Genomic DNA, 24346 nt, shown 5'->3' with positions numbered 1-24346 from the left:
TTTTAAAAAATTTTCATAGTAGATAGTCATATTCTATTTCAAAGGCCTTTTCATTTTTATTCATATTTTGTTTAAAATTAAAATAATTTTTCTTCTATTTGTGTTTACTGTAAAGAATTATTCTTTGATTTGTAACCCTTATACTTCCACATCTTTTTCATCTATCTCATAGAACTGAATCTTCTAAGATAGCTATTTTGATTTTTCTTGAAACAATTTATGTTTTATTGCCTTGTAGATTTTGGCCCCTGCCCCTTCTTTTAATTTCCTTATGCTTTACTTATAGAAATAACAATTACACCAGGTGATGGAGTATATATGTATTCAAGAAGGACTAGCACCTATAGTGTGAAGGCACAGTGAGCCCTTGACAGAGCTACTTTCCTTCTTTGGTGTCCACTTGGCACTCAACTCTTGCTTTTGGTTCTAAGAAGCATTGGTATGTGCAGTAGCCTAGCTTTGGCAAACCATTTCAGTAGATATACTAAAAGAGGTTGAGGAAAATGGATGGGCCACAAAACCATAAACAATCTAGAGGAATGTCTACTCCAGGCGTTTGAAGACTTCCATGGTGAAATGGACAGATGAGAACAATTTGTTCCCATGGCCATAAAGGCAACTGAATCTGGCACAGTGGAGTTCTTAGAGTTGATCAGATATTGAAGACACTAAAGTCATCTAATACATTCTAGCCCATCTTCAGTTATCCCAACTTTTGTCTTGCCACTGGATTTCAATGACTCTGGAAGAGAGATAGAGACTGACAAGATGGTGCAACTCTGCTTCACTTAAATGTATTTTCTTGCACAAATCAAGATATCACTCTGTGATATCATTGATGATGTTTAAGAACAAAGGACAAACAAAACTTCAATGATATGGATGGGAGTTATGTTGACCCATGGCAGAACATTTCCTATGTAATGGTTTAGTGCATTATTATTCTTTGAATTTCTCTATCACTTTCCATATTTAACATGAAATCTGCTATATGCATCCATTCTTTCTCATTCTTCTGAAATAATTGCCACTAGGAGCTGTGATTCTAGTCCTTCTGAGGGAAAACAAGCTTTTCTAAATACCAAAAACTTCTACAGATTGTATAATGCCCTACCTTCATTTGTATAACATATCAGTTTTCCCTTGAAAATATTGTTTTAATGGTATACCCTCAAACCACTGAAAAAAAGATTTTCTGCTTTCTTTCTACTTGTCCCTATTTTTTTGTCTGTTCTCGCCTCTGTTCAACAATAGAGACTCTTCTTCCTTATAGACTAAATTATTTTCACTTCTGTTAACCTTTCACTTATTTAGGACATGGGACATATTTTCCTCTTTTATCTTTCCTTTAGATGTTTATTTGCCTTCACATTCTTCAATTTTGACAAAATACAACAAAAGATTGATTCACCTGTATGTGGAGTGTTGTTAGGTACAGTTGATGCTATTTTAAGTCTGTTTATCCACTTTTTTCTCTTTCACTCTCCCTTTCATCCAGAACATTTTGTATATATCAAAAAAAATCTTAGTTGTATCTCTGTTGTGATTTTATTATTGTTGTTGATTACATTGTCTATTTAAAAATTTTTCAATTACCTGGAATATATTGAAAGCAAAAAGTTTTGTTCAATTATGTATTTATTTTTAGGAATGACTCAAATCTCTATTTTTATTGTGTCTATCTTTTTTCATAAATATTTAAGCTTGGGTGTGAATTGTTGGTAGTTTGGGGTTTCATCTTGAGGTCCTTTGCTATTCACAAAAATCATTTCATTCTTTCCAATCATTTCTAGTGGTTGAAGAAAAGTATTATGTTGTTTGATATTCATATCTTTTATATTTGAAGGTATTTCTACTAGATGCTTTAAATATTTGCTTTTTGTCTGATGTATTGCCTAATTTAACAGCTAGCTCTTTGAGTTTTCACCATTGTATGACTTTTCCCTTAAATTTTCTTGAGGTAGTTTGTGAATTATTTTGAATAGTATTTTATTTCTATGTTTAGATGTTCTGAATATTGTTTTCCTTATCTTATTTTTTGCATTATACTATTTCATTTATTTAGATTTGTCATATTATTTTGGAAGAACTATAATCCTTAAGCTATACACACAGACTTAAGCCATATCCAAATGTATTCATAACATATAATGTTATTAATTTTTGCTTCTCTTTCAAGACATTCTTTTCTTCTGTTTATTTGCAGTCTCACTTTTTTCATTTTTCCCCTCTGTGGTGAGGATTGTCAACACATAATCAAGCATCTATATCGTACCAATTATTCTCATGTGCAAGCCATAATTTATCATTTCACAATTTTTATTTTAGTGTAAAACCATTTGAGAATTTTCCATTATAATATTCTATAATAATACACAGAATCCTTTGCTTTGTCAAGTATTTTTTCATTTTCCTTTGTTTTGTAATATATATTCAAAGGTATCTGGACTAATTTCTCCATTCTAGAGGCCATATTATTAACTTTGACCACATTCTTCTATGTTGGTTCACCTGCTTATTCTTAAGGTCTTCAAATGAGTTTTGTTTCTGAGATCTTTGGTAATTTGTCTTTTTTCTCCTATATATTAACTCATTTCTCACATTCTGACTTCATCTAGAGCAGTAATTCCCCAAATGGGTGCCATCGCCCCCTGGTGGGTGCTGCAGAGATCCAGGAGAGCAGTGATGGTCACACTATTTTTTTTGTTTGTTTTTCATTCTATTCTGAGTTCAATAAATAGTTTCATAAGGGGGTACTAAGTAATATTTTTTTTCTGGAAAGGGGGCAGTAGGCCAAAAAAGATTGGGAACCACTGATCTCGAGGTTTCCATTTGGGCTGAAACTTGAAGCTGCTTCAGCACCCTCCTTTTGTGGCTCAATTTATGTTTCCACTTCGGGTTTTACCAGTCTCTTCCTTAGATGACTTGTGACTAGCCAGAATTGGCCTCAGTTGAATACCAGTCCCCATTTCCTCAGGCCTAAGGGATATTGTTATATTCTGGCACTATTTCCCAGTTTTGTCTTTTTTTTTTTCCTTACCAGATATAATTACAGCACAGGGTTTTTTCCTATCAATTTAAAGATATTGCTAGAGCAAACTTCTATCTTTTGGCATTTCATGACAAAGAGATTGATCAAGGTTATAGCTGACGTCTTTTGCAAGTCTTTATATCAATTTGTGTGACAGAGATTGGTTGCTAATGGATGAGGGGGTACAAAATTAGCATGTTTTCATTTAAGAATTAGACTCCTCTATTAGGCTATCTACTTGTTAGCCCATTAGACCCCTTGGTGTCTTAGCTCTAAAGAAAGTGGAAATTGCTTTATTTCTTGCACATAATTACTATTTTGAAGATTTTAAAGAGATTGTAAGGGATGGAGAAAAATCTAGTTCTCTACCTTGTTGGTCATGGGTTTAGATTTTCCCAAACAATATTTTACTGAGATCTTTCTTGTAGAATTATAACCAGAAATTCTGTCACTTTGAGCATTAGTATGAATCAGAATTTGGGAGATGAGATGAATCAGGGTTGAAGAAAGCATACAATTCCCACATCAATTGCTATTTTGATGATATTTGTTGGCCCCTGGAAAAAAGCATGGTATACCAGTTCTGAATTTCTGTGATAGTGTAATGCTGGGGTTAGTCCTAATGAGAGAACAGACACACTGGCTCCTAGATATGGCATCAACTCCTATCGTATTCTGTGATCTTTTACCATAAAAACCATCAACACTTAGAATAAGATTGGTAAGATGACGAGGCAACAGAAGATCCTAAGATGGGTGTTCATGATATGAAATTGAAGCTGAACATAGTAATGTGGAATTGAGAAAGGAAAGAGACTGGAAGTGGAAGTATGAATTGTTGTAGGGACGGTTTGCTATTAGTGTGCCACAAGACTAGAATAAAAATAAATTAATCAGATCCCAAACCCCATTCTTGATGCCTTCCCCACATCGATACGCCAAATTCTAGCACACTCCATTTATCCTGCCCTGGTTATAGCTCTTCTCTGCTATGAAAAATGGCATTAAAGGCAGTATCAAGAAAATATATGAACACAAAAGGAGTTGGGGTACTTATTTTGACAGCAGAGTATAACACGTATGCAGAGTGAGTCTTTTATTTATTTATTCATTCATTCATTCATTTATTTATTTATTTGTTCATTCACCCATCTATTTATTTATTTATTTATGTTTGAACATTGCTTTATTTATTTGTTTGTTTGTTTATGTTTTAAGTGTTGTTTTATTTATGTTTCATTTTATTTATTTATTTATGTTTTAAAGATATTTTTATTTTATTTATGTTTTAAATAAATTAAATTATTTTATTTATGTTTTAAATATATTAAAGAACAAGAGACACACTTCAAGTTTATCAAATTTAGCCTCTAGAAAGGATTGATTGAATGATATGGGAAAGAATTTCATAGAGGGAGAAGGTATGTATAGTTAGATTCTGAATTTCCCACAACTTTAAACTTGGGAGACAAGAATCTCTGAGGGACTTTTAAATACTGCATCATCATCAGCATCAATTTACCATCTAAGTTGTGTATGTGACATGAATAATAAGTGGTTAAGTGTTAAGTGGTTAAGAATGTCCAGGCAATGATAACTAGTCTGTTAGACTTTCTCTGGGCTATTCCCTTGTGATGATTTTCCTTCTAAAATGTTGAAATAGTTGAAAAGTATGTTCTGTTTAAATAACCTGAAGCTTGGTTTCCTCACATATAAAATGGACAATTATACTTGGACTATATTTCTTACATAGTGGTTTTGAGAACACCACTTATATTTTATTTAATGTATTTTTTTTCATTTTTCTTAGAAAGGGACTAGAACCCTTCCTGAGTCCAAATCTAGTAATATCAATTATTTAAATAAAAAAGAGGTGTGGTTGAGTTTATTTTCAGTTGTGAATCATGAGACCCCTCCTCCTCATCTCTCTTACTCCATCCCAAGAGGCTGTTGCGTATTCTAGTTTTGATTCTATGTCTCTCCTGGAAGAAAATCCATAGAGACCCCATATAAAGTGTTTCCATGAATGGAGTCCAAGTTAGGGAATCATGATCTTTTCTTGGGGAAGGGGAAGTTTCTATGCCTTTTTAAGGCATCTGACAGGGTTATCACATCTCAGTAAGGGTTATATGCTTCTGTTTTTCCCCTTTAGTTCTATTTCTAGGGTGAGAATAACCTCCAGATCTCTCCTCCCAAACTTTATTTTCCATTTCCCTTCTTAGATTTCCTATTCCTGTTAAGGACAACATGATTTTATGAGACAATTAAGTAAAGATTTTGGAGAATCTTCTCTCTGTTTCAAATGAAATAATTTATATAGTATTTTGGATTCTAACTCCAAAATATCTTTTGCATTTGTCTCCTTTTTCTCCATGAAAACAAAATCTTCCTAATTCATCCTTTCATTACATAATGTTTGTACTATTGCAAGAACTTGCTAATTAGATTCCCTGCCTCCAATCTCTTCCCTTTTATAAGTTATCCTCCACATATATGCCGAAGTTATATTTCTAAACCTAAAGATCTGATTATATAAATACTCTTCATAAAGAAGTAGAGTGGTTTCTTTTTGGCTCCACAGCAGGAATTTGTGATATAGGGAGGGGGAAGGGTTTGGGTAGTTGCATGTAAGTATTATCCCTTTGACAATGTGGGGGAAACCTATGGATTCCTCAGAATAATGCTTTCAAGTTCAATAAAGAAATAGATAAAAGGGGAAATTAATTAATCATTAAAAATAATTGCATTTTTTAAAAATCAAGGTCTACAGGTTAAGAGCTCCTCTATCTAGCTCTTATTTTCACAAATTGAATTTAGTATCATCTATGAATTCCTTACCTATTATTCACTTTATTATTTTTTCTTTAATCTTTACTTTCTGTCTTAGGATCAATTCTAAGACAAATGAACAACAATATCTAGTCAATAGGAATTAAGTGACTTGCCCAGGGTCACATAACTAGGAAGTAAAAGAGATCAGATTTTTAACCCAAGTCCCCCCACATTCAGGTACGCTATTCACCGTGTTAGCTAGCTGACTCTATTATTTACTTTTATACAATATACATTCTGATCAACCTGGTCTATTTATTGTTTTCAAGCATGACATTCTATTTTCCATCTCTCTGCTTTTACACAGCTAATTTCCCATTTCTAATACACACTTTATTCTCATCTTTCACTCTGAGAATCCTAAGCTTACTTCAAAACGCATTATTTGTTGTCGTGGCTTGTTATTTAGCAGATCTTTCTTGATCCCCTACTTCTTATGAAGCACTTTATCCCACTATAGGCATTGTTTTGTATTTAATATATAATTATCTTATTGGTTGTGGGGTTTGAAGTTTTGTGGCTGGGGAAACTACATTTCCCAGCATGCCCTAGGGGTCCTTCCCCTCTACTTCCTGGTGTGGAATTGGTCCTAAGTAGACAGATCCCATTACAGAGAGGGACCACGCCCCTATTTTCTGGCATGTGATTGGTCCTGAATTGGGCCAATCCCGTGCAGGGGAGAGGCCACACCCTCCACTTCACAGCGAGGAATTGGTCAATATAAGGACCAATCCTGCGCCTGGGAGGGGCCTTTGTCTCTGAGAAGATTGGGGGGTTGGGGTGGCTCTAGTCAATTTCAGCTAGGCAACTTGGGGGATTTTGGTTTCTTTTTTTTGAATAAAGTTAAAAAAAAGAGAGAGATCAGATAGTTTTTTCTTTTAGCTTTTTTCCCCCATAGGGTCCAATTCCCCATTTTCCCCGGGTCCCACAACTGTCTTTAATTATTAAGTATAATTCACAATATGATACATACAAAGACACATGACACACATGTATATATGTATGTATTTTACATGCAAATATTTAATATTTACATATGTGTATATGTAGTTATTATACATGTATATGTATACACACTGTTTATCTATAGGTCCATACACAGAGATGATTTTTAAAACAATCTCTTGAAGTCTTAAATTGTCTGAAATGATATTAAATATGCTTGCAATCAATCTAAAGTTCAACATTCAAGTTTTGTTAAGTAATACCTACTAGAACACATTCTACTTGGGCCTTAGAGAGAGACATAGTTTGAATAAAACATGTTCCTTTGTCCTCACAGAGCTCCCAGTATAACAGGGAAATGTTACACAGACTCAAGTTGATATAATATGAAATGATATAGCATAACTGCATAAAAGAAGTTAGAGCCAATTGTCATGTGAAGGAGAAGCAAGAAGGATTATTACTGAATGGCAAGAAAAAGGATGATTTTTATGAAGCAGGTATAGCCATCAGTCAATTAATAGGCATTTTTTTTAACTTCTCACTATGTGCTATGTGCTTTACAAACCATTGGAGATAAAAAAAAGGAAGTTAAAAACAGATTCAGATCTCAAGGAACTTAAATATTAATGTGATAAACCACATAATGGAGCAATATATACCATAGAGATAATAACCTGGAGTGCAACCAACTAGAAGTGAGAAACCAGTAAGGATGGGACATCATGTCACAGAAGGATTGGGTAAAAGAATTAGGGATATTTATGCTGAAAAATCTACATGAGAATATGTTAACTATACAAGTACTTACAAAAGTAAGATCATTCTTCTGTTTGTTTTCCAAGGGCAGGGTTGGAAGCCATTTGTAGAAGTAGTAGAAAATCAACTTTAGGCTCAGTTTTAAAAAATGGAAAAATAAAAACTCCCCCAAAATTGAGTTATCTAAAAATTGGAGATATCACAGCAAAAAGTGAGTTGCTTTTCCCCATCAATCCAATTTCTAGTTGAAATTTTAAAGTTGAGGCTATATAAGAACTTTGGGGGCTCTTATGGAAGGGGCTAAGGGTAGAATCATTTCAGATGAAAGTTGCTTATTTAGCTGTTTGATTCAGAGATTCTCTAACTTTTATAAAAACCTTTATATACCATTATCCCTACAGATAGGCAGAAGTTTACAAAAATTTTTGCATTCATCTTCCCCCTGTATCCCCTGTAATTCTCATGTGGACAGAGACTTTTTTCTTTTCTTTGAAGCCTCAGTGTGTAGCTGGCACACGGGAGTTACTTGATAAATGTTTAGTAATTGACCGACAAGATATTGTGAAACCATAATGAGATGGGTAGAAGAAGGTAAAATAGTAGAGGAAGTAGAGGGCTACAAAGAACTACATCGTAGCCTACATTTTGGACCTTCCTGTTTTAATTCTTGCTACTTATGGACAGGATGCTAATGGACCGTATTCTAACAATTAAAAATCCCTGAATATTTTTGAGACTCATGCATTGTCCCTTAGTAGTTGTGGCTCTGAAACTATAATGTTCTTTGTTCTAGACATGTTTTTAGTTCTTAATTTCTCTAAAGATAAGCATTATAAAGGCTATATCACACCTTTGAATAACATTACATAGTTAAAATAGCTTAGTTATTTTTTCATGAATTGCCACCTACCTGTACCTATTCAAAAATTTTTGGCTTTATGGGACATAGTTTTCCTGATGTTGTAGACTAATTGATTTGTTGTTATTGTTAATTATTATTTTCTTTTACAGCATTGGAATAAGTACAAATCTTACCAATTCTTTATGGGCAAAACTTTTCAGTAGCATTAAAGAATAATAAGTTAAAAAAAAAACTGGAGAAGAGAATCTGTGTGGATTGTAGTGATATGATTAGTTCCTTTACTGAATGGATTTGTCTGAGTTATAGGGACAAGAGCAGCAGGATGGAGCAGATGATTTAATGTGCTCTCCCTCACTGAGTGCAAAACATTCTGTGATAGTGAGAATGATCCCACTAGAGGCCTTCTGAAAGGTCTGAAATGGAAAATCACTCGGCAGGAGACTTCTCTGCCTTTTTTCTGAAGGAATTTTATGACAGTCAATTGAAGGAAGCCCATTTTAAACTCATCTTGTACTTGATCATTTTCTTAAAATTGGCAAGTTGGGTCATGATGATGGTCACAATACAGAAATAGAGTTTTACATTTGGGATTTGTTTGCACACACAAAACAAAGTGAACAAAGTGATCTCCTCGTCATTCAAGCTCTCTAGTCATTCTCACAAAGATATCTAGATGATTATATCAATAGGTTTGGAGGGGGGATTTCCTCTCTCTCTCTCTCTCTCTCTCTCTCTCTCTCTCTCTCTCTCTCTCTCTCTCTCTCTCACTGTCTCTCTCACTGTCTCTCGCTCTCTCTTTCTCCATATAGATAAATAACATATGTGCGTGTATTTAACATATATATAGCTATATTCAAGTAAGATTGTATATATAAAAATTTTGGCAAATTTTAATATGATACAAATTTCAGGTATTACCCTCATAGAAATAAAATCCTCTTGTTTTGATCAATGGAGATCAAAAAGAAATAGTCTTGGGACAAGTAGCTACTATTATTCTTTATATTTATTTTCCTGAAAATAAAAAAAAAAACAGAAAAATAATTGTTTTGTAGTTGTATTAAAATTATCATTGATAGATAATCTGTGTGCTAAATGAAAGCATATTTAGAATAAATCCATTAAGCATATGAATTTATTGATGATGATTTGTACCTTATTTTATTCCTACTTGATATTAATTTCTTCTGGCACTTCTACATATTTTATAAGTGCTTTCTTATAAGTATTTTGAAAATTCTGAACACATATTACTACATGTTAAAAACACTTATTCTTAAATTATTTTCTGTCTCTTTTATGTTTGAACAACTATGGGAAAACAGTTTGTTCTGTAATAATGGTCTAGTTACAATGCAATTTATTGGTTTAGTTTCCCAAGATAATTTAAGGTCTAAATATGTAGAGTATCTCTAATTCCATATGAATTTATTTTCTATTAAACTATGAAAAAATAGTAAGTTTCTGATATATAATTCTTTTATTATTTATTTATTTGTCTATCTAATCATTCATTCATTTATTTGTTTTTTTGTTCATTTATTTATTTTGAGCCCTTACCTTCCACTTTAGAATTAATATTAGTTCCAAGGTAGAAGAGTGGTAAGAGTTAGGCAATGGGAATTAAGTGACTTGCCCAGGGTCACACAGCTAGGAAGTGTCTGAGAGCAGATTTGAACCCAGGACCTCCCATCTGTTGGCCTGGCTCTCAATCCACTGAGCCACCTAGCTGCCTCTTCTGTGATATATAATTTTTACCACTAAGTGTTCAATAGATATAAAATTATGATTACTCTTAGACATTCATAGTTTGCCTGCTCTAATGGTCTGCTCCATATGCTTGAAAACATCTCTAGGAGGTATAGAATTGATATGTCTTATTTGTTCTGATCTGTCTTGCCTTCTTGTGATTCCAGTGGATGAAGGAGGGATGCTATGCCTCTATGTTTTATGCCAACATAATGATCATGATGGTTTTAAATAAGATTGTTTTCTTCCTTAGAATTATATTTAGCACTGTCCAGCATGCTAACTTAATAAATTGTGTTCTCAGACTCTAACTGGATGGAATTTTGGGATTCCGACCAGATTTTCACATCTATTATAGCAGGCTCAGGATATTGAGAGTCCTAGATTTTGTTATCCTTATTAATGTGTTGTTATTTTACCTTTCAACATTCAATTATTTCTCATGAAATAAATGATATCTTTGGTTTTGAAGAGATAACAATAATAGTTTTAGGGGTAATGTAAATTATTATTTCTCTTATTTACTCTTCATTCCTATAGCAGCTTCCTTTATCATATACTTGGAATTCCTCAAATGACCATTATTATAGAGCCCCAGGTAAATCTCTGTTCTATTTCTTTTCATTTTCAAGCCATCTAACGAATGAAAAGTGGAGGTAATGAGGAAAAAAATGGAAGAGAGTCAGAGTAATTTGCAACTAGAAACACAGACAGGCATGTGGATTAGTTAATGATTGATGAAGTAGTTGCAGAATGCTGGCAAGTGGTCATTAAATGAGAGAAATAAACATTGTGACTGGTGAAGGACTGAATAATTTGGAGTTCTTAGAATGAATCAGTTTTCAAGTAGGACTTTTTAAAGTTCATTCCAAGTTTAGTGTATATGAAATACAGCATTTTAAAAAGTTATTGATTGGGAGCAGCTGGGTAGCTCAGTGGATTGAGAGTCAGGCCTAGAGACGGGAGGTCCAAGTTCAAATCCGGCCTCAGACACTTCCCAGCTGTGTGATCCTGGGCAAGTCACTTGATCCCCATTGCCTACTCTTACCACTCTTCCACCTATGAGCCAATACACAGAAGTTAAGGGTTTAAAAAAAGTCATTTATTTAAGCAAACTAACTAAATTAATTTACTTCTACAATAACTTTTAAATATTTTTGTTAATAAAATTTTATGAAATATGACATTTCTACATTTTAATACAATCACTTATTTTCTTGGTATTGTATTCACAAGTTTTCGATGAATATATTTTAATTCTTCATTATAAAATTACATTTATTCCATCAGACATTATGAACCTTAAAATATTGACTTTAAATTTAAATTTTCAATTTCAAATTCTTCTCCTCTCTTCATTCCACCCTTGCCCACTGAAAAGGCAAAAAAAATATATACCTGTTTTACATATGAAGCCAAGTATAACATATTCCCATCACTAATAATTTTTTAATAAAAAGCAAGAAAATGCATACAAATTTTTAAATTTGCACTCAGACTCCAGTTCTTTATCTCAAAGTATATAGTTGTGTTTTTTTTTAAAATCATGAATCCTTTAAGATTGTAATGGATCATCATAGTCATCAAAGTTGCTGTCTTTCGAAGTTGGTTGCTACAATATTGCTATTACTCTGAACATTGTTCTCTTGGTTCTGCTCACTTCACTTTGAATCATTTCGTATAAATCTGCCTAGGTGTTACTGAAACCAGGAAGGTTATTATCTCTATGGTAGCTATTGCTCCATTATGTGGTCTAATACATTAGTGTTTAAGTTCCTTGAAATTTGAATCTGTTTTTAACTTAATTTCCTCTCCTATAAAATGAAGTTTTGACAAGATTATCTCCAAGGTTCATCTCAAGTTCTAAAGGCAGAGGATTTAAGACAGTGAATTGGGATTCCAGTGAATATTTGATACTGTATCAGCACTGTTGAATTAATGATTAAAAGACTAAAATTTTACCCTGTCTAAAACTCAGAAATGACATTATCTATCCAGTGCTGATTACATTTCTTGGCCAGACATTGGTAGAACTTCACAATATATGTTCTCTCACTTTCTAGTCCTAATTAATGATACATTTAAATCAAGTGTTTATGCTATAGCCTAACTGGGCTATCCTCTAAGCTCAAAAGAAGAGGACATGATGAAAAGAAGAAGCATTTATTAAGTTCCTTCTATGTGCTAGGGATTTTTCCAAACACCATTATTTAATTTCATCCTTATATTGTCCTTGTGTGAATAGGTGCCATTGAAATCATGATTTTATTGTTGAGGAAACTAAGGAAGAAAGAAATTAAGTGACTTGTCCTAGGTCATACAGCTAGGAAGTATATGTGTACAAATTTGAAGTAAGGACTTCTGACACCAGATCCAGAGCTTCATCCAAAGAGTCACCTAGCTAGCTGCCTCTTACAGGACACATACTCTCTTGCCTCTATGTCTTTGTCCATACTGTTCTCTTTTCTTGAACATCATTTTTCTTCTTTCTCTTTTGAATCACTAATTGTTCTTTAAAGAACCAGTTAAATGCTACCATGAAAATGTGGTCTTCTCAGTATCTTAATGTTAGTTATAATATTTTCTTAGGTGAACTTCAACTTTGCTCTTTGTTTTTCCTTCCTTTCTTTATTAACCAATTAGTATACTATTGTACATTATAATCATCTGTTTTTATGTTTTTTAAACCTCTAATAACTCCAGTAGCTATGAAGGGAAGGTAGAATCTTATTTAAATTTTATATTTTTCCCAGCACTTTGCAAAGTGCCAAATGCTTAGTGGGCATGTAATAATTGTATTTTGAAAGAGCAGTTGTTTGATGCCAGAATGGTATATATTTCATTTCCACTTTCTTTCCAAATAATTACTGAATCAACCAGATAAAATTTAAGACATGTATGGCACAGGGGAAGAGGAAGAAGTGGATGTCTCTTGTATACTTGACTTAACCATTCATGCCCTTTCACTGGCAGTCTCCTCATAATCCCTTGACAGCATCTGGTGGGGATGCCTGTAGAACACTAAAGGGATGGTGGGAAAATATGACATGTGACATTGGGGTAAGAGCAGAATTTAGACAAATGAAATCTGTCAGCCAGCTCCTTACAGGCTGCCACATTTCTTACTGCTGCTTGGTTGAGTTAGCTTGATACATAGACTTATTGTATTATTCAGTTGGTTTGATTTTCCTTTTTATGACAACCCTACCCAAGAGACCATCCATCTCTTTACAATCTTGGAGAATGACTATAACTGAATGATATTTCAATGTAATTTATAACTCAATACTGTAAACAAAAATAATGGTTGTTTCTTAGTAGTGGAAAGAATGCTAATGATGGTTCTTGGACTTTTATTTATTATTTTAGTGGGAATTAGTGTTTGGGTACTGGGTGATTTCACATGGACAGATTTTATGTAGCTTAAGCAAGGAAAAAAAACCTTCAGATAAAATAAATGAGAAAAAAGAAGTTGGAGTTTCCTATAAACCATTAGTTGTTAATGTTTTAACTTCAATAATAGGTATCTGAGTATACATGAAAAGATAAAAGTCTCAGAATTAGAAGACCTAGGTGCAGAGTATGAGGCTATCTCTTGTTAGAGATATGATTTTGGACATGTCGTAGAGTAATACAATTGAAAGGAACTTTAGAGGGCAACTAATTGAACAATACTTGTACAATAATTCCTTAAACAGGTCACCCAAGAAATGCTTGTCTTTCCTCTATTTAAAAATAGTTGTGGTGGACTGCCTACTACCTAATCAGAGGCACTTTTAGGTAACTCTGATGTCATAGATACTTTTAAAGTTCTTTATAGTCAGATGAAATGTATTTTTACAACTTTAAATTCATTTTTAGTTATGTTTTTCCTTCCAATAAAAATAATCAGTCCCCATTCCAAATGAAAGGCCTTAAAGTGATGAAAAGTAGCTCTCCCCAACCTTGTCACTAGGACTTCCTTTTTTCCAGGAAAAATATCATCATTTCCTTCACCTAATTGTTGTATGGTATGTTTTCTAGTATCACAAAAACCATTTCCTCAACAGTAAACTGAACACAATAATACTTATTTCGTTAGAGTGTGAATGAGTTGTTGTTAAAACATTTGAGGAAATGCAAAATAAATGTAATTTTAAACTTCTAGTTCAAATATATGCTATTTTTAATGAAGGCAATTTCTTATTAGTTTCTCCAAGTTTTCTGGCATAGAAAATGCCTCTGTAACAAACATATGAAAAAATAAATATTCAAACTCATAGAGATAAACACTACTTTTTATTAGTTTCAAATGAAACTTTATTAATAACCTTTGTAATAGGAGCTTTAACAAAATTCACATAAGGCATGGCTTCTATTAAGGACAACCATATTTCCAAGAGATTTCTGAAATAGAAGAGGATGTTTCCAATGAAATTAAAATAAGGGCATGTCTCTACCTTGATCAAAATGAATGGTATTTTCATATATATGTGACCTCTCCTTTAGGAGAGCGATGGACCTAATATAAATTGAGATTCCCCAATACCAATAAAATTACTGTTCTCATAACTATTATATGTCAGATTCTCTGTTGGGTACTAGAATACAAAAGAAGAATAAAGAATATTATCATTGCCCTCTAGAAGCTTATATTTTTTTCAGGGAAAGCAACAAATGACAATTATCATACCCAATTCTTATAGCTAATAAATGATTGAGGCAGGATTTGAACTCAGTTTGTCTTGACTTGAAGTCCAAGATTCTTACTATTGTGCTAGCTTGATGTATGAGACAAAAATAGATAAGTAGGGGCAGCTGGGTAGCTCAGTGGATTGGGAGTCAGGCCTAGAGATGGGAGGTCCTAGGTTCAAATCCAGCCTCAGACACTTCCCAGCTGTCTGAACCTGGGCAAGTCACTTGACTCCCATTATCCACCCTTACCACTCTTCCACCTAGGAGCCAATACACAGAAGTTAAGGGTTAAAACAATAAAATAAAAATAGATAAGTGAACCACCTCTAGGGAATTCAAAATATTCCAAATGAAGCACACTGTTTCTTTCCACAGAACAACTCATTAGATTCTTCTGAGGTATGTAGTAGAGAAGATTCTTGTTTAGACATGAATTGGAGTAAGTGACCTTTGTTGTTATTATTGTTTAGTTGTTTCAGTCCTGTCTAACTCTTCCTGAACCAATTGGACATTTACTTGGCAAAGATATTACAGTGAATTTCCTTCTCTGATTCATTTTAAAAATGAGGAACTGAGCAAAATAGGATTGAGTCACACATAGAGTAAGTTTCTGAGGCTGCATTGGAATCCATGAAGATGAGTCTTTCAAATTCCAAACTTCAGTAATCTATCCAGTTCCCCACTTAGCTTCCCTTAAATTACCTTAGAAGTCCACTATATCACAAAATTTTAGGATTATGGGTCAGAATTTAAGCAGGACTAGAAAAGAATCAAAGATTATTAGTACTGTCAGAAAAATTAGAAGTCAATTCATCTTGTCTTCCCATTTATAGATTATTTTAAGTGAATGACATTGATGGTAATTTCCTTATAAGAGTTTATAAAGCCACTGACAATTAAGAACAGCTAGGATTTAAATAATCAAAGAGATTGATTTTTACTTATTATAGATTCATTGGATTAGAAGTGACTATAGAGATCATCTCTTCATGATATCTCTCTATCTTGCAATATTTAATATTTTGAAAACACAGAATGAGTTAAATTTTATTCTTCTACTTAAAAAATATTAGTTAAAGAAACTTGAAGTGCATAGCCTGGAAAAGAAAATGAAAAGAAGACAAGATAGTTTTCTTATAAATATAAACACTGCACACTCCATATATATGTTTTTTATCAGTCTCTGAACCCATTCTATTTCAGAGAATGTGAGAGTCCATGCCATTTTTAGTTAACCTTTTTATCAAAGTTATTCTGCCTGCAAGTTTCATCTCTTGGCCATTGTCATAGCCTCTGGAAAAACACAGAATAAATCTCTTAAACTCTTCCAATATGCACAAAGAGGGGAAATTTTTGCTATATCTGGCCATAAAGTGAGGAAAAAGGAGGGATAGATATATATTTCAAAAAGCTCCATTTTTGAGTCAATGCTAGAAAAAAATTTCCAAACAAAGTCTATCCTAAAGTAGAATGGCTGCTCTGAAAAGTAAAATGGTTCTTTTTTTCCCATTTAGGAGATCTTTGAGCCAAAAATAGATGAATATTGAGGGCATTGTATAAAAGTCATATGATCAGTAGTGTACTGGAACTAATTGTAACTGTCATGTTGAGAAGCCATTGCTAAATTTTCACAATGAGTATTTACACCTCAGAAATGGGCAATTCTACAAAGCAGGGTTTGATTTATTGCTTTGCTGATGTTCTAGCCTTAAGAAAGTGTTAATGCAGATTAAACTTAAAAGTGTGTGTGCATAATGGCCCCTCCTGCCAAGAGCCAGATTGTTAAACATTTACCAGCCCACTTGTGTCTTGCTTGATAAATATTGCATTTACTCAACAGAGGTTCAATAGATTGTCCAGAGAATGAAGTCATCACCAGACTGTAGGCTCCTTCTCAGGATGATAACAAGAATAAACAAACATTTTTTAAAGTTCTTAAAGTTTAGAAAGTATTTTAAATCAATTATTTCATTTAAGCATCAAATATCTTTGTGTCCAAAACAAGTTGTGATGGAAATAAATGACCAACTTAACCCACTTTAAAGAACAATATATGAGTATATCATTTATATAAAGAAAACTGTCTTTTTTCCCATTTGTTTTCTTTTCCATGCTGTGCATTTAAAATTTTCCCACCTATTTTTTTAATTAGAAAGATGAATTTCAACTCAGGAATAGCCTTCATTTTCAAAAATATTAAATTATAATAATATGTATTAACTGCAATTAAATTGTAATTAAAGAATCAAGTTTCAAGTGCATCAGATAACTTTGTTTCTAAAGTCTACTGTGATCTCCAGGTTAACCTAGCGTTACCAAAAACACCCATCATGATCATCCCAATGGCAGCCTCATAGATAATACTGCTTTCAGGAAATGTAAATTATGAGGTGGATTGATTGGATATTTGAATGACTGGTTAAGGAATTCTGGGAAGATGGCTGTTTAGACAGAGCAAATCTTGAGATATCCTCATCCTTTCTACACTGAGATAGAAAACAAAGCGCTTTGAGAAAAAAGAGGACCAAGTCTAACAACAGGACAAAGCAGGGGGTCCTAATGCTGGACAGCTCAAGAGGTATGCCAAGAAAAAGGCTTGAATCCTTGAACTTTTGGGTCTGAGGGTATAGAAGGGGAATCCCATGACCCCTCCCACACACACACTGTGCAGAATCTCTGGTGGCCCCTGAAATATCCAGGTGGGTGGGCACACTGGCCTGGAGAGAGGGTCTTGCTGGCAACAGACTCAGGGAGTTGAACACAGGCACTAGGGAGGTGGCTAGAGGAGAAATCCAGAGAAATACAGCAAAAACGCTTGAAAGATGGTGGCTTAGATGGAGCCAAACCTCAGACCACCTAGCTTCATCACACTGAGATAGAGAACAAAGGGCTTCAAGAGGAAAGAAAAACCAGGTCTAACAGCAGGACAGAGCAGGGGGACCTTACTGCTGAACAACTCAGTGAAAACACTCCATTCTGTTCCCTCCTTTTTTTCTTTTTCTTTTTCTTTTTCTTTTTCTTTTTCTTTTTCTTTTTCTNGCAGAGAAAGTAATTACAAATCTCCATTACCAGCTGGGAGAAGATCTTGCATCAAAGCTCACTAAATCCATCTGATTAAACTAGAAGAATGGAGAAGAAAAAAATATGAATAAACAACAGAAAAAGAGAAAAGAAATTACAATTGACAGCTTCTTTCCAGGAAGGGAAAAAACAGGAAATGAAATAGAAGATCAGGAAGCTCCAGTAAGTTGGGCACAGGCTTTGGAAGATCTCAAAATTCAATTAACTAAAGAACTTTAGGAACTCCAAAAGCAATCAAGAGAGGCTGAAGACAATTTGAAAAAGAAAATACATGAACTAAAACAAGAAAATAAAGTCTTAAAATCCAAAATTAACCAGCTCAAAAACTAAGCAAAGAAGGCAAAACATCTACAAAGAAAATCAGACCAGAAGGAGAAGGATGACCAAAAAGCCAGGGATGAAATTCAGTCTTTAAAAAATAGAACTCAATAGCTAGAAGCAAATGACTTCATAGGGCAGCAAGAATATATAAAATAAAATAAAAAAATAAAAAAAAATTGAGGAGAATATGAAACACCTCATTGATACAACCAAAGATCAGGAGAATAGATCTCAAAGAGACAATTTAAGAATTATTGGTCTACAGGAACATCATGACAAAAAAAAGTTTGGACATTATCCTATAGGAAATTATCTAAGAAAAGTGCATATATATATCTGCNTTAAAAATTTTTATTATCAACAGGGTAACTAGAAGTTTACTTAGAGGGAATAGTGACAAACCGTATAGGATGAAATGTCAATATAGATATACAAAACTAGAGGGAAAAAAAGGAGATAATATTAAGAAAAATGGGAAAACAGACAAAATGGAGTAAATTTATATTCCATAAAGAAGCACTTGGGGTAAACAGGGGAGAAGATCAATACACTGGAAGGCTAAAGAAGTTGGAAAGAGGAAATACTTCATACTTAAGTGCATTGAAATTAAGTTAAAGAGAGAAGAATAATCAGATCCATTGGGGCAGAGAATTGATTCACACCCCATAGAGAATTAGAAGGGCAACAAAAGTCTGGTGGGGAGGGAAGCAACACTAGGGAGGGAGAGTAGGGGGTCACTTAAAAAGACCCTAATGAATGACTGATTGACAAATACCAGCTATGTGTTTAAGCAATGTGAAAATTATGTTTATTCCTTTTCTCAGTATTTTCACATATAAACAAACATACAAGAAATAGAGCACAGTATCATCCTCAAGTAATATGGATATTATCACAAAGCAACACTGGAAAACAACCTTATCAAACATAATACTAGAGATGTTAGCAACATTAAGGCATTTAATTGAAAGTTAAAACAAAACATCATTTATTAATGCTAAAAGGAACCTGTAAACATAGTAGATAAAATTTTCTATCAAAGCTGGTATTGTGAAAAAACAAACAATATCTTTGTGTTGAAAATGACCTTACAATTCAGAATTACAAAGAAACTTTGAGAACCTCTGAGACATCACCCTCATTTTACAGCTGAGGGAATTAAGAACAGAGTGGAAGCAACTTGATACAACATGTCTGTAATGAAACAGATGAGATTATAGTTCAATTCAATCCAACTCAATTCAAATCAATTTAAGCATTTATTGATTTCCTACTATGTGTAAGGGATTATCCCAACCTAGAGAGAATAAGGACCAAATGAAACATTCCCTGATATCAGAGTGTCATAGGTGGTTGCCATAAACCCAATAACATATATAATATAGAAGTATGCCAAAGCCAGCTTTAACAGGATTCTGTATAAGTGGAAATCTTGTACCCTTGGACTTCATCTCCCAGCTTTCCTTTCCCGGTGTCCCCATGTTTGCATCTTCACGTGTCGTTTATAAGTTTGCTGTAAGCCATGTACCATCTCCCTCTTTTTCCCCCCTGCATGCATGACTGGGAAGGCTGGTTTTTATTTGGGGCTTTTTACTTCAAGTTGCTATTAATAAATCTTATTAAATATAATATTTGGAGTATGAATATTAATTTTAATCTTGACAATTCTTACTGTTGAATTTTCAGTATAAGAATTTATACCTTAAAAATCAACAAATGCTATAAATCATTTGATTTATTGGTTCGTTGCTAATCTAAATTTAAGTATTTGATAGAGAAAATATTAATATAGATAAAACTTAAAACATATTTGTACATCGATATCATTTCTAAATATTTAATAGCAGGCCTTTGATATGTATAAACATGCATATGTGTATATATTTACATGTATATGTGAATATAATTATATGTGCCCATTCATATAAACATGTGTATGTATGTGTATATAAACATGTGTGACTGCATGTGTATGGGTGTGAATTTGGGGCTGGGTTTCACCAGCTGGGAACTGTAAGGTCTCCTGTAGAGGATGACAACTGAACCTTTTTTTGAAGAAAGCTAAGTAGGGAATCTATGTATAAGGAAAAAATGAATAAAGAAAGTATTCTAGCATGAGAGGAATAAGCCAGAAGCTAGACTGTCACATATAGAGAACATCAAATGTGTCATTTTGTTTCAAGGTATAGTGTTAGAGATAGAATAATGTGGAAGAGTTGGGAGAGAAAGAATGAGCGCCAGATTACAGTAAATAGTTGATTTTAGAGGCAAGAGGGAATCACTGAAGCTTCTTGAGCAGATGAGTAAAAATAATCAGGGCTGTGTTTTGAGGAATATCAGTTTGGCAACTCTGGGAAGGGTGGTTTGGAAAGGAGACAGACAGGCTCCAGATCCATTAGAACAGTATTGCAGTAGTCTAGGTCTCCTAACTTTCAATCCAATCATCTCCTTTATATGCCATGTTGCACTATTAATTAATAAATTAAATAAAAAATAAAAGTGAGACTTGCAGGAATGGCTTGTAGTTTCACTATAAATGAGTGAAGGGCTAAAGGAAGCTAAATCATCCAGACAGAGATAAATAAGTCAGGATTAGATAAAATCAAAAGGATTTTGGATACCTTAAAAATGATTAAAATGTTAGTTATTAAATGGAGTTGTGGGCAGGGATTAAGCTTTTCTCTTCCTTGAATAATTTAAACTAGTGATCAAGGAAAAGTCTGCTTCTTTCTTCTCCAAGCCTGACCATTTGTACCTGCCCAAGAAAAGGATTCACCGTGGCTTTTGTTGGTTTTGAGAACAACACAGCAGTAGGCAGAGTGGATGCAGGCAATCAAATTTTGACAATTTTGCTTCTAGCAAATCACCTTCGCCATTCCAAGACTGACTTAGAGAACAAAGTGACTGATTTGCCTGTCATGACACGTATTAATAAAATCCTATTCGACAGCATCTGACAGGTGTAGCCGCCTCAATTTCATTAAGCTGTATTAACAGAGAGTTTTCAAAAGCAGGAGCAAATAGCCCCAACACTGCCAGAGACAGACTGGATCCCCTTGAGAGGCGAGCGGGCTTTTCTTTCTAACTGCGGGGATTGAGACTGAGGCTTGCCTCGCTCCCAGAATAGATTATTCTAATCACAGGGAGTCCTACTGACAGATGAGGCTCATTAAGACAACTCTGAGATTACAAGAGGCATAGTCTTTTACACTTGAACATGCAGATTAGATTTTATTTGGCTTTACTCTTATGTCAATGCTCTTCAACCTCTCTCCCACTTTCAGGAAAGAATCCTGGAAAAAAGCTGTGAAGTCAATCCTTGGGAAAACTACTATTTGGAAGAATCATTTTATTTCTTATTTGTATTTTCTCCATCAGTATATAATCTACATAGTATATGAATGTGCCTTTCCACTGACTCCATATTTCTCTTCTTTATATGGTTCATTAATGCATAACCAGATTTATGTTGGCATGCTCAAATTTTCTCAAATGAAAGCCTCTGCATCCCCTACCACATGGGTCTAGTGGAGTCTCCTCTGATTGGCTGCGTAGCCTGAAAAACTGGACCTTTAAGACTGGACAAACTAGAATAGTCTCTCTCTTTCCTAAGCATGATTTCCTGTTGCATCTAGAGAGTGAAGACACAGTTCAACCACCCTGGAGGTGCCATAAACTGAACCAATGCTCACCCTCTCTTTTACCCTAGCTCTGATAAATTGGCCTCAGGCTATTAGCTTCTCTTCTTCTCATCTGAGATGGCTTGGGCTAGAGGGAGAATATCATCTTGGAACTGGGATTTTACTCTTTTAGAATTTAGCTGAACTAAATGTTGGACCTTGTGTGCAATTAAATTGGTCCCTTCAGTTTGTGAGAATCCTTGAAGAGATTTTCTGCTTATGAATATTGACTTTTTAGGTACCTTAGACTACACAATCCTAAAAGTATTTGACCTTTTTAAGGCTGTAATTGTAAAGTCATTCTTTTCAGTTTAAAAATCAGTTTGACTAGTCAAATTTGCACTTTTCATTGGTTGATTACTTGACTGATTAAATATCAATATCTCACACTGCTACACTCATATGTGATTTATCACTAACTCCTGTATAAGTATTTATGTGACAAATATGAAATCACTAGATTACTACTAGCCAGTTTGAATATTTATATTATTTTTATCTACATTTTAATGAATCTATACTGTTTGCTTTTTGTGAAAGCAAAATATCCTACAACTTTTTTATGGTGATATGCTTTTATCTAAAATCTATAAGTAGTTGGCTTTCTTTACTACTTTTGAAACTGAGCCTACTTGCCTTCTTGTCTTGATGCATGTTTATGATCCCATTTGATTTTCCTTGACAATAGCAGATCCATGGGAGAATTTCTAGTACTCTTTTGGATAAATAATCCAGTAGAAATTTCCTGGACCTCAGTAGGTTGTGCCTATGGTAGACATCTAGAGATATTTGGTGCACCTTATGGACCACTTTTTTTGCAGATATCAATTATTTTTCCTTATGTAATTTCTTACTGAGGAATTCCTTACTGAGGAAATTATTATAAGAGTTTCCAACAGAAAGTTTTTTCATTAGAGAAAGGGGTTATACCTAGTCAATTTCATGCCCCATATTCCTGTGGGGAGAACTCCAAGTAGTATGGAAAGATCAGTCTAGACCAGGTTTCTGTTCAAAAGGGAAGATAATTTTCTTTTTTTAATTTTATTTATGGACTGAGGAAGGTCCTAAAAGGCCCAAGGTAAGCAAGAAGAAATATTTGGTAAACTTTATGAAATGCTTTATAATTCATTGAATCTGCAAAACTTGGTATTGGAGGATAATTATATTTTTTCATCTGGGATTTTTTTTTAATGTGGTATTGCATATGATCCAGTAAAACTGTTTTTAAAGTTTACTGTTTGACCCTGGGGAAGTAAGTACAAGATTATAATTTACTCTTCCCCAGAGACTTTAAAGAACTAACCTGAGTTTTGGAGAGAAGAATAGTAAATAATAAAAATAAATTATAATAATATATAACTGGGTACAGCATCTTTAAACAGGTAGAAATTTGTAACCTGGCTTCTTTGGGACTGCCTAGATCATGAAATGTGGAGGGATCCTGAGTGGCCTCTGGAATATGCATAGAATGCCTAATAGGCAATAGTTTTCCATCCTCTATAATGTGGATGAATTTAGTCTTCTTTTGCTGCATAGCTGGAAAATTTCAATCTAAAACTGATCAGACTAAAACACACTTTTTCTCAATTTTAGGTATTTGCAATGATCTCCCGGGGATTCATGATCTGAAGCCAGGGTAATTGCTACTCAAATGTTAGGGTCATCTAGCCCAGTAGGGAAGCCTAGAGAAACCAGTGTGTCTGATACTCAAGCCCAAATCTGCTTAATATGTGGAACTTCAAACTGGGCTATACAGGAACTGAGCTAAGTTAAGGACCTAATCCTCTTCTCTTCTTAAAAATTGGCATGGTATATAAGGGATAGGGGAGAATAAGCCCTGGATGAAAGGTATATTTGTATTATTTTTTATTATATATTTGTGTAAAAAGGAATGCTTCATTCCTTTTGTAATTTAACGGGAGTCCTGGAGGTCCTCTTACCATAGAGATATGCCAGGATTAACCAGCCCACTGTGACAGGAAGGAGAAACCATAGCAAAAATAAGGAGAAACTGTAGGGACAGGAAGGAGGAATCATAGAGGGGTTGAAAAAAGGTTATAAAAAGAGACAGTTGCTAACAGTTGGTTGGTCTGTCTGTCAGTTGTTGACAGTTAGGGCTGGCAGTTGCAGTGAAGTGGACTGCTGGAGTGTGCTGGGTTGGTGGATGGTGTTTAATTGCTGAAATATATAAGCAGGCCTAAACTTACTGAGAGGCCTTTTTGACTTTGGGATTTTGGGCTTTTTGGCTTGGGCTATTAGGTTTTTTTTTTCTTTCTTCAACTTTATGGGAGGTGGCTGGTCTTCAGTGAAAGACCTAATTGGGATTGGATTAAACACTGACTGGGGTATAATTGGGTGACTCAGTGGATTGAGAGCCAGGTCTAGAGACAGGAGGTCCTAGGTTCAAATCTG

The sequence above is a fragment of the Gracilinanus agilis genome, chromosome 2 (assembly GCF_016433145.1).
Source record: "Gracilinanus agilis isolate LMUSP501 chromosome 2, AgileGrace, whole genome shotgun sequence".
In the NCBI taxonomy this organism is placed as follows: domain Eukaryota; kingdom Metazoa; phylum Chordata; class Mammalia; order Didelphimorphia; family Didelphidae; genus Gracilinanus; species Gracilinanus agilis.
This window is presented reverse-complemented; position numbering follows the sequence as displayed.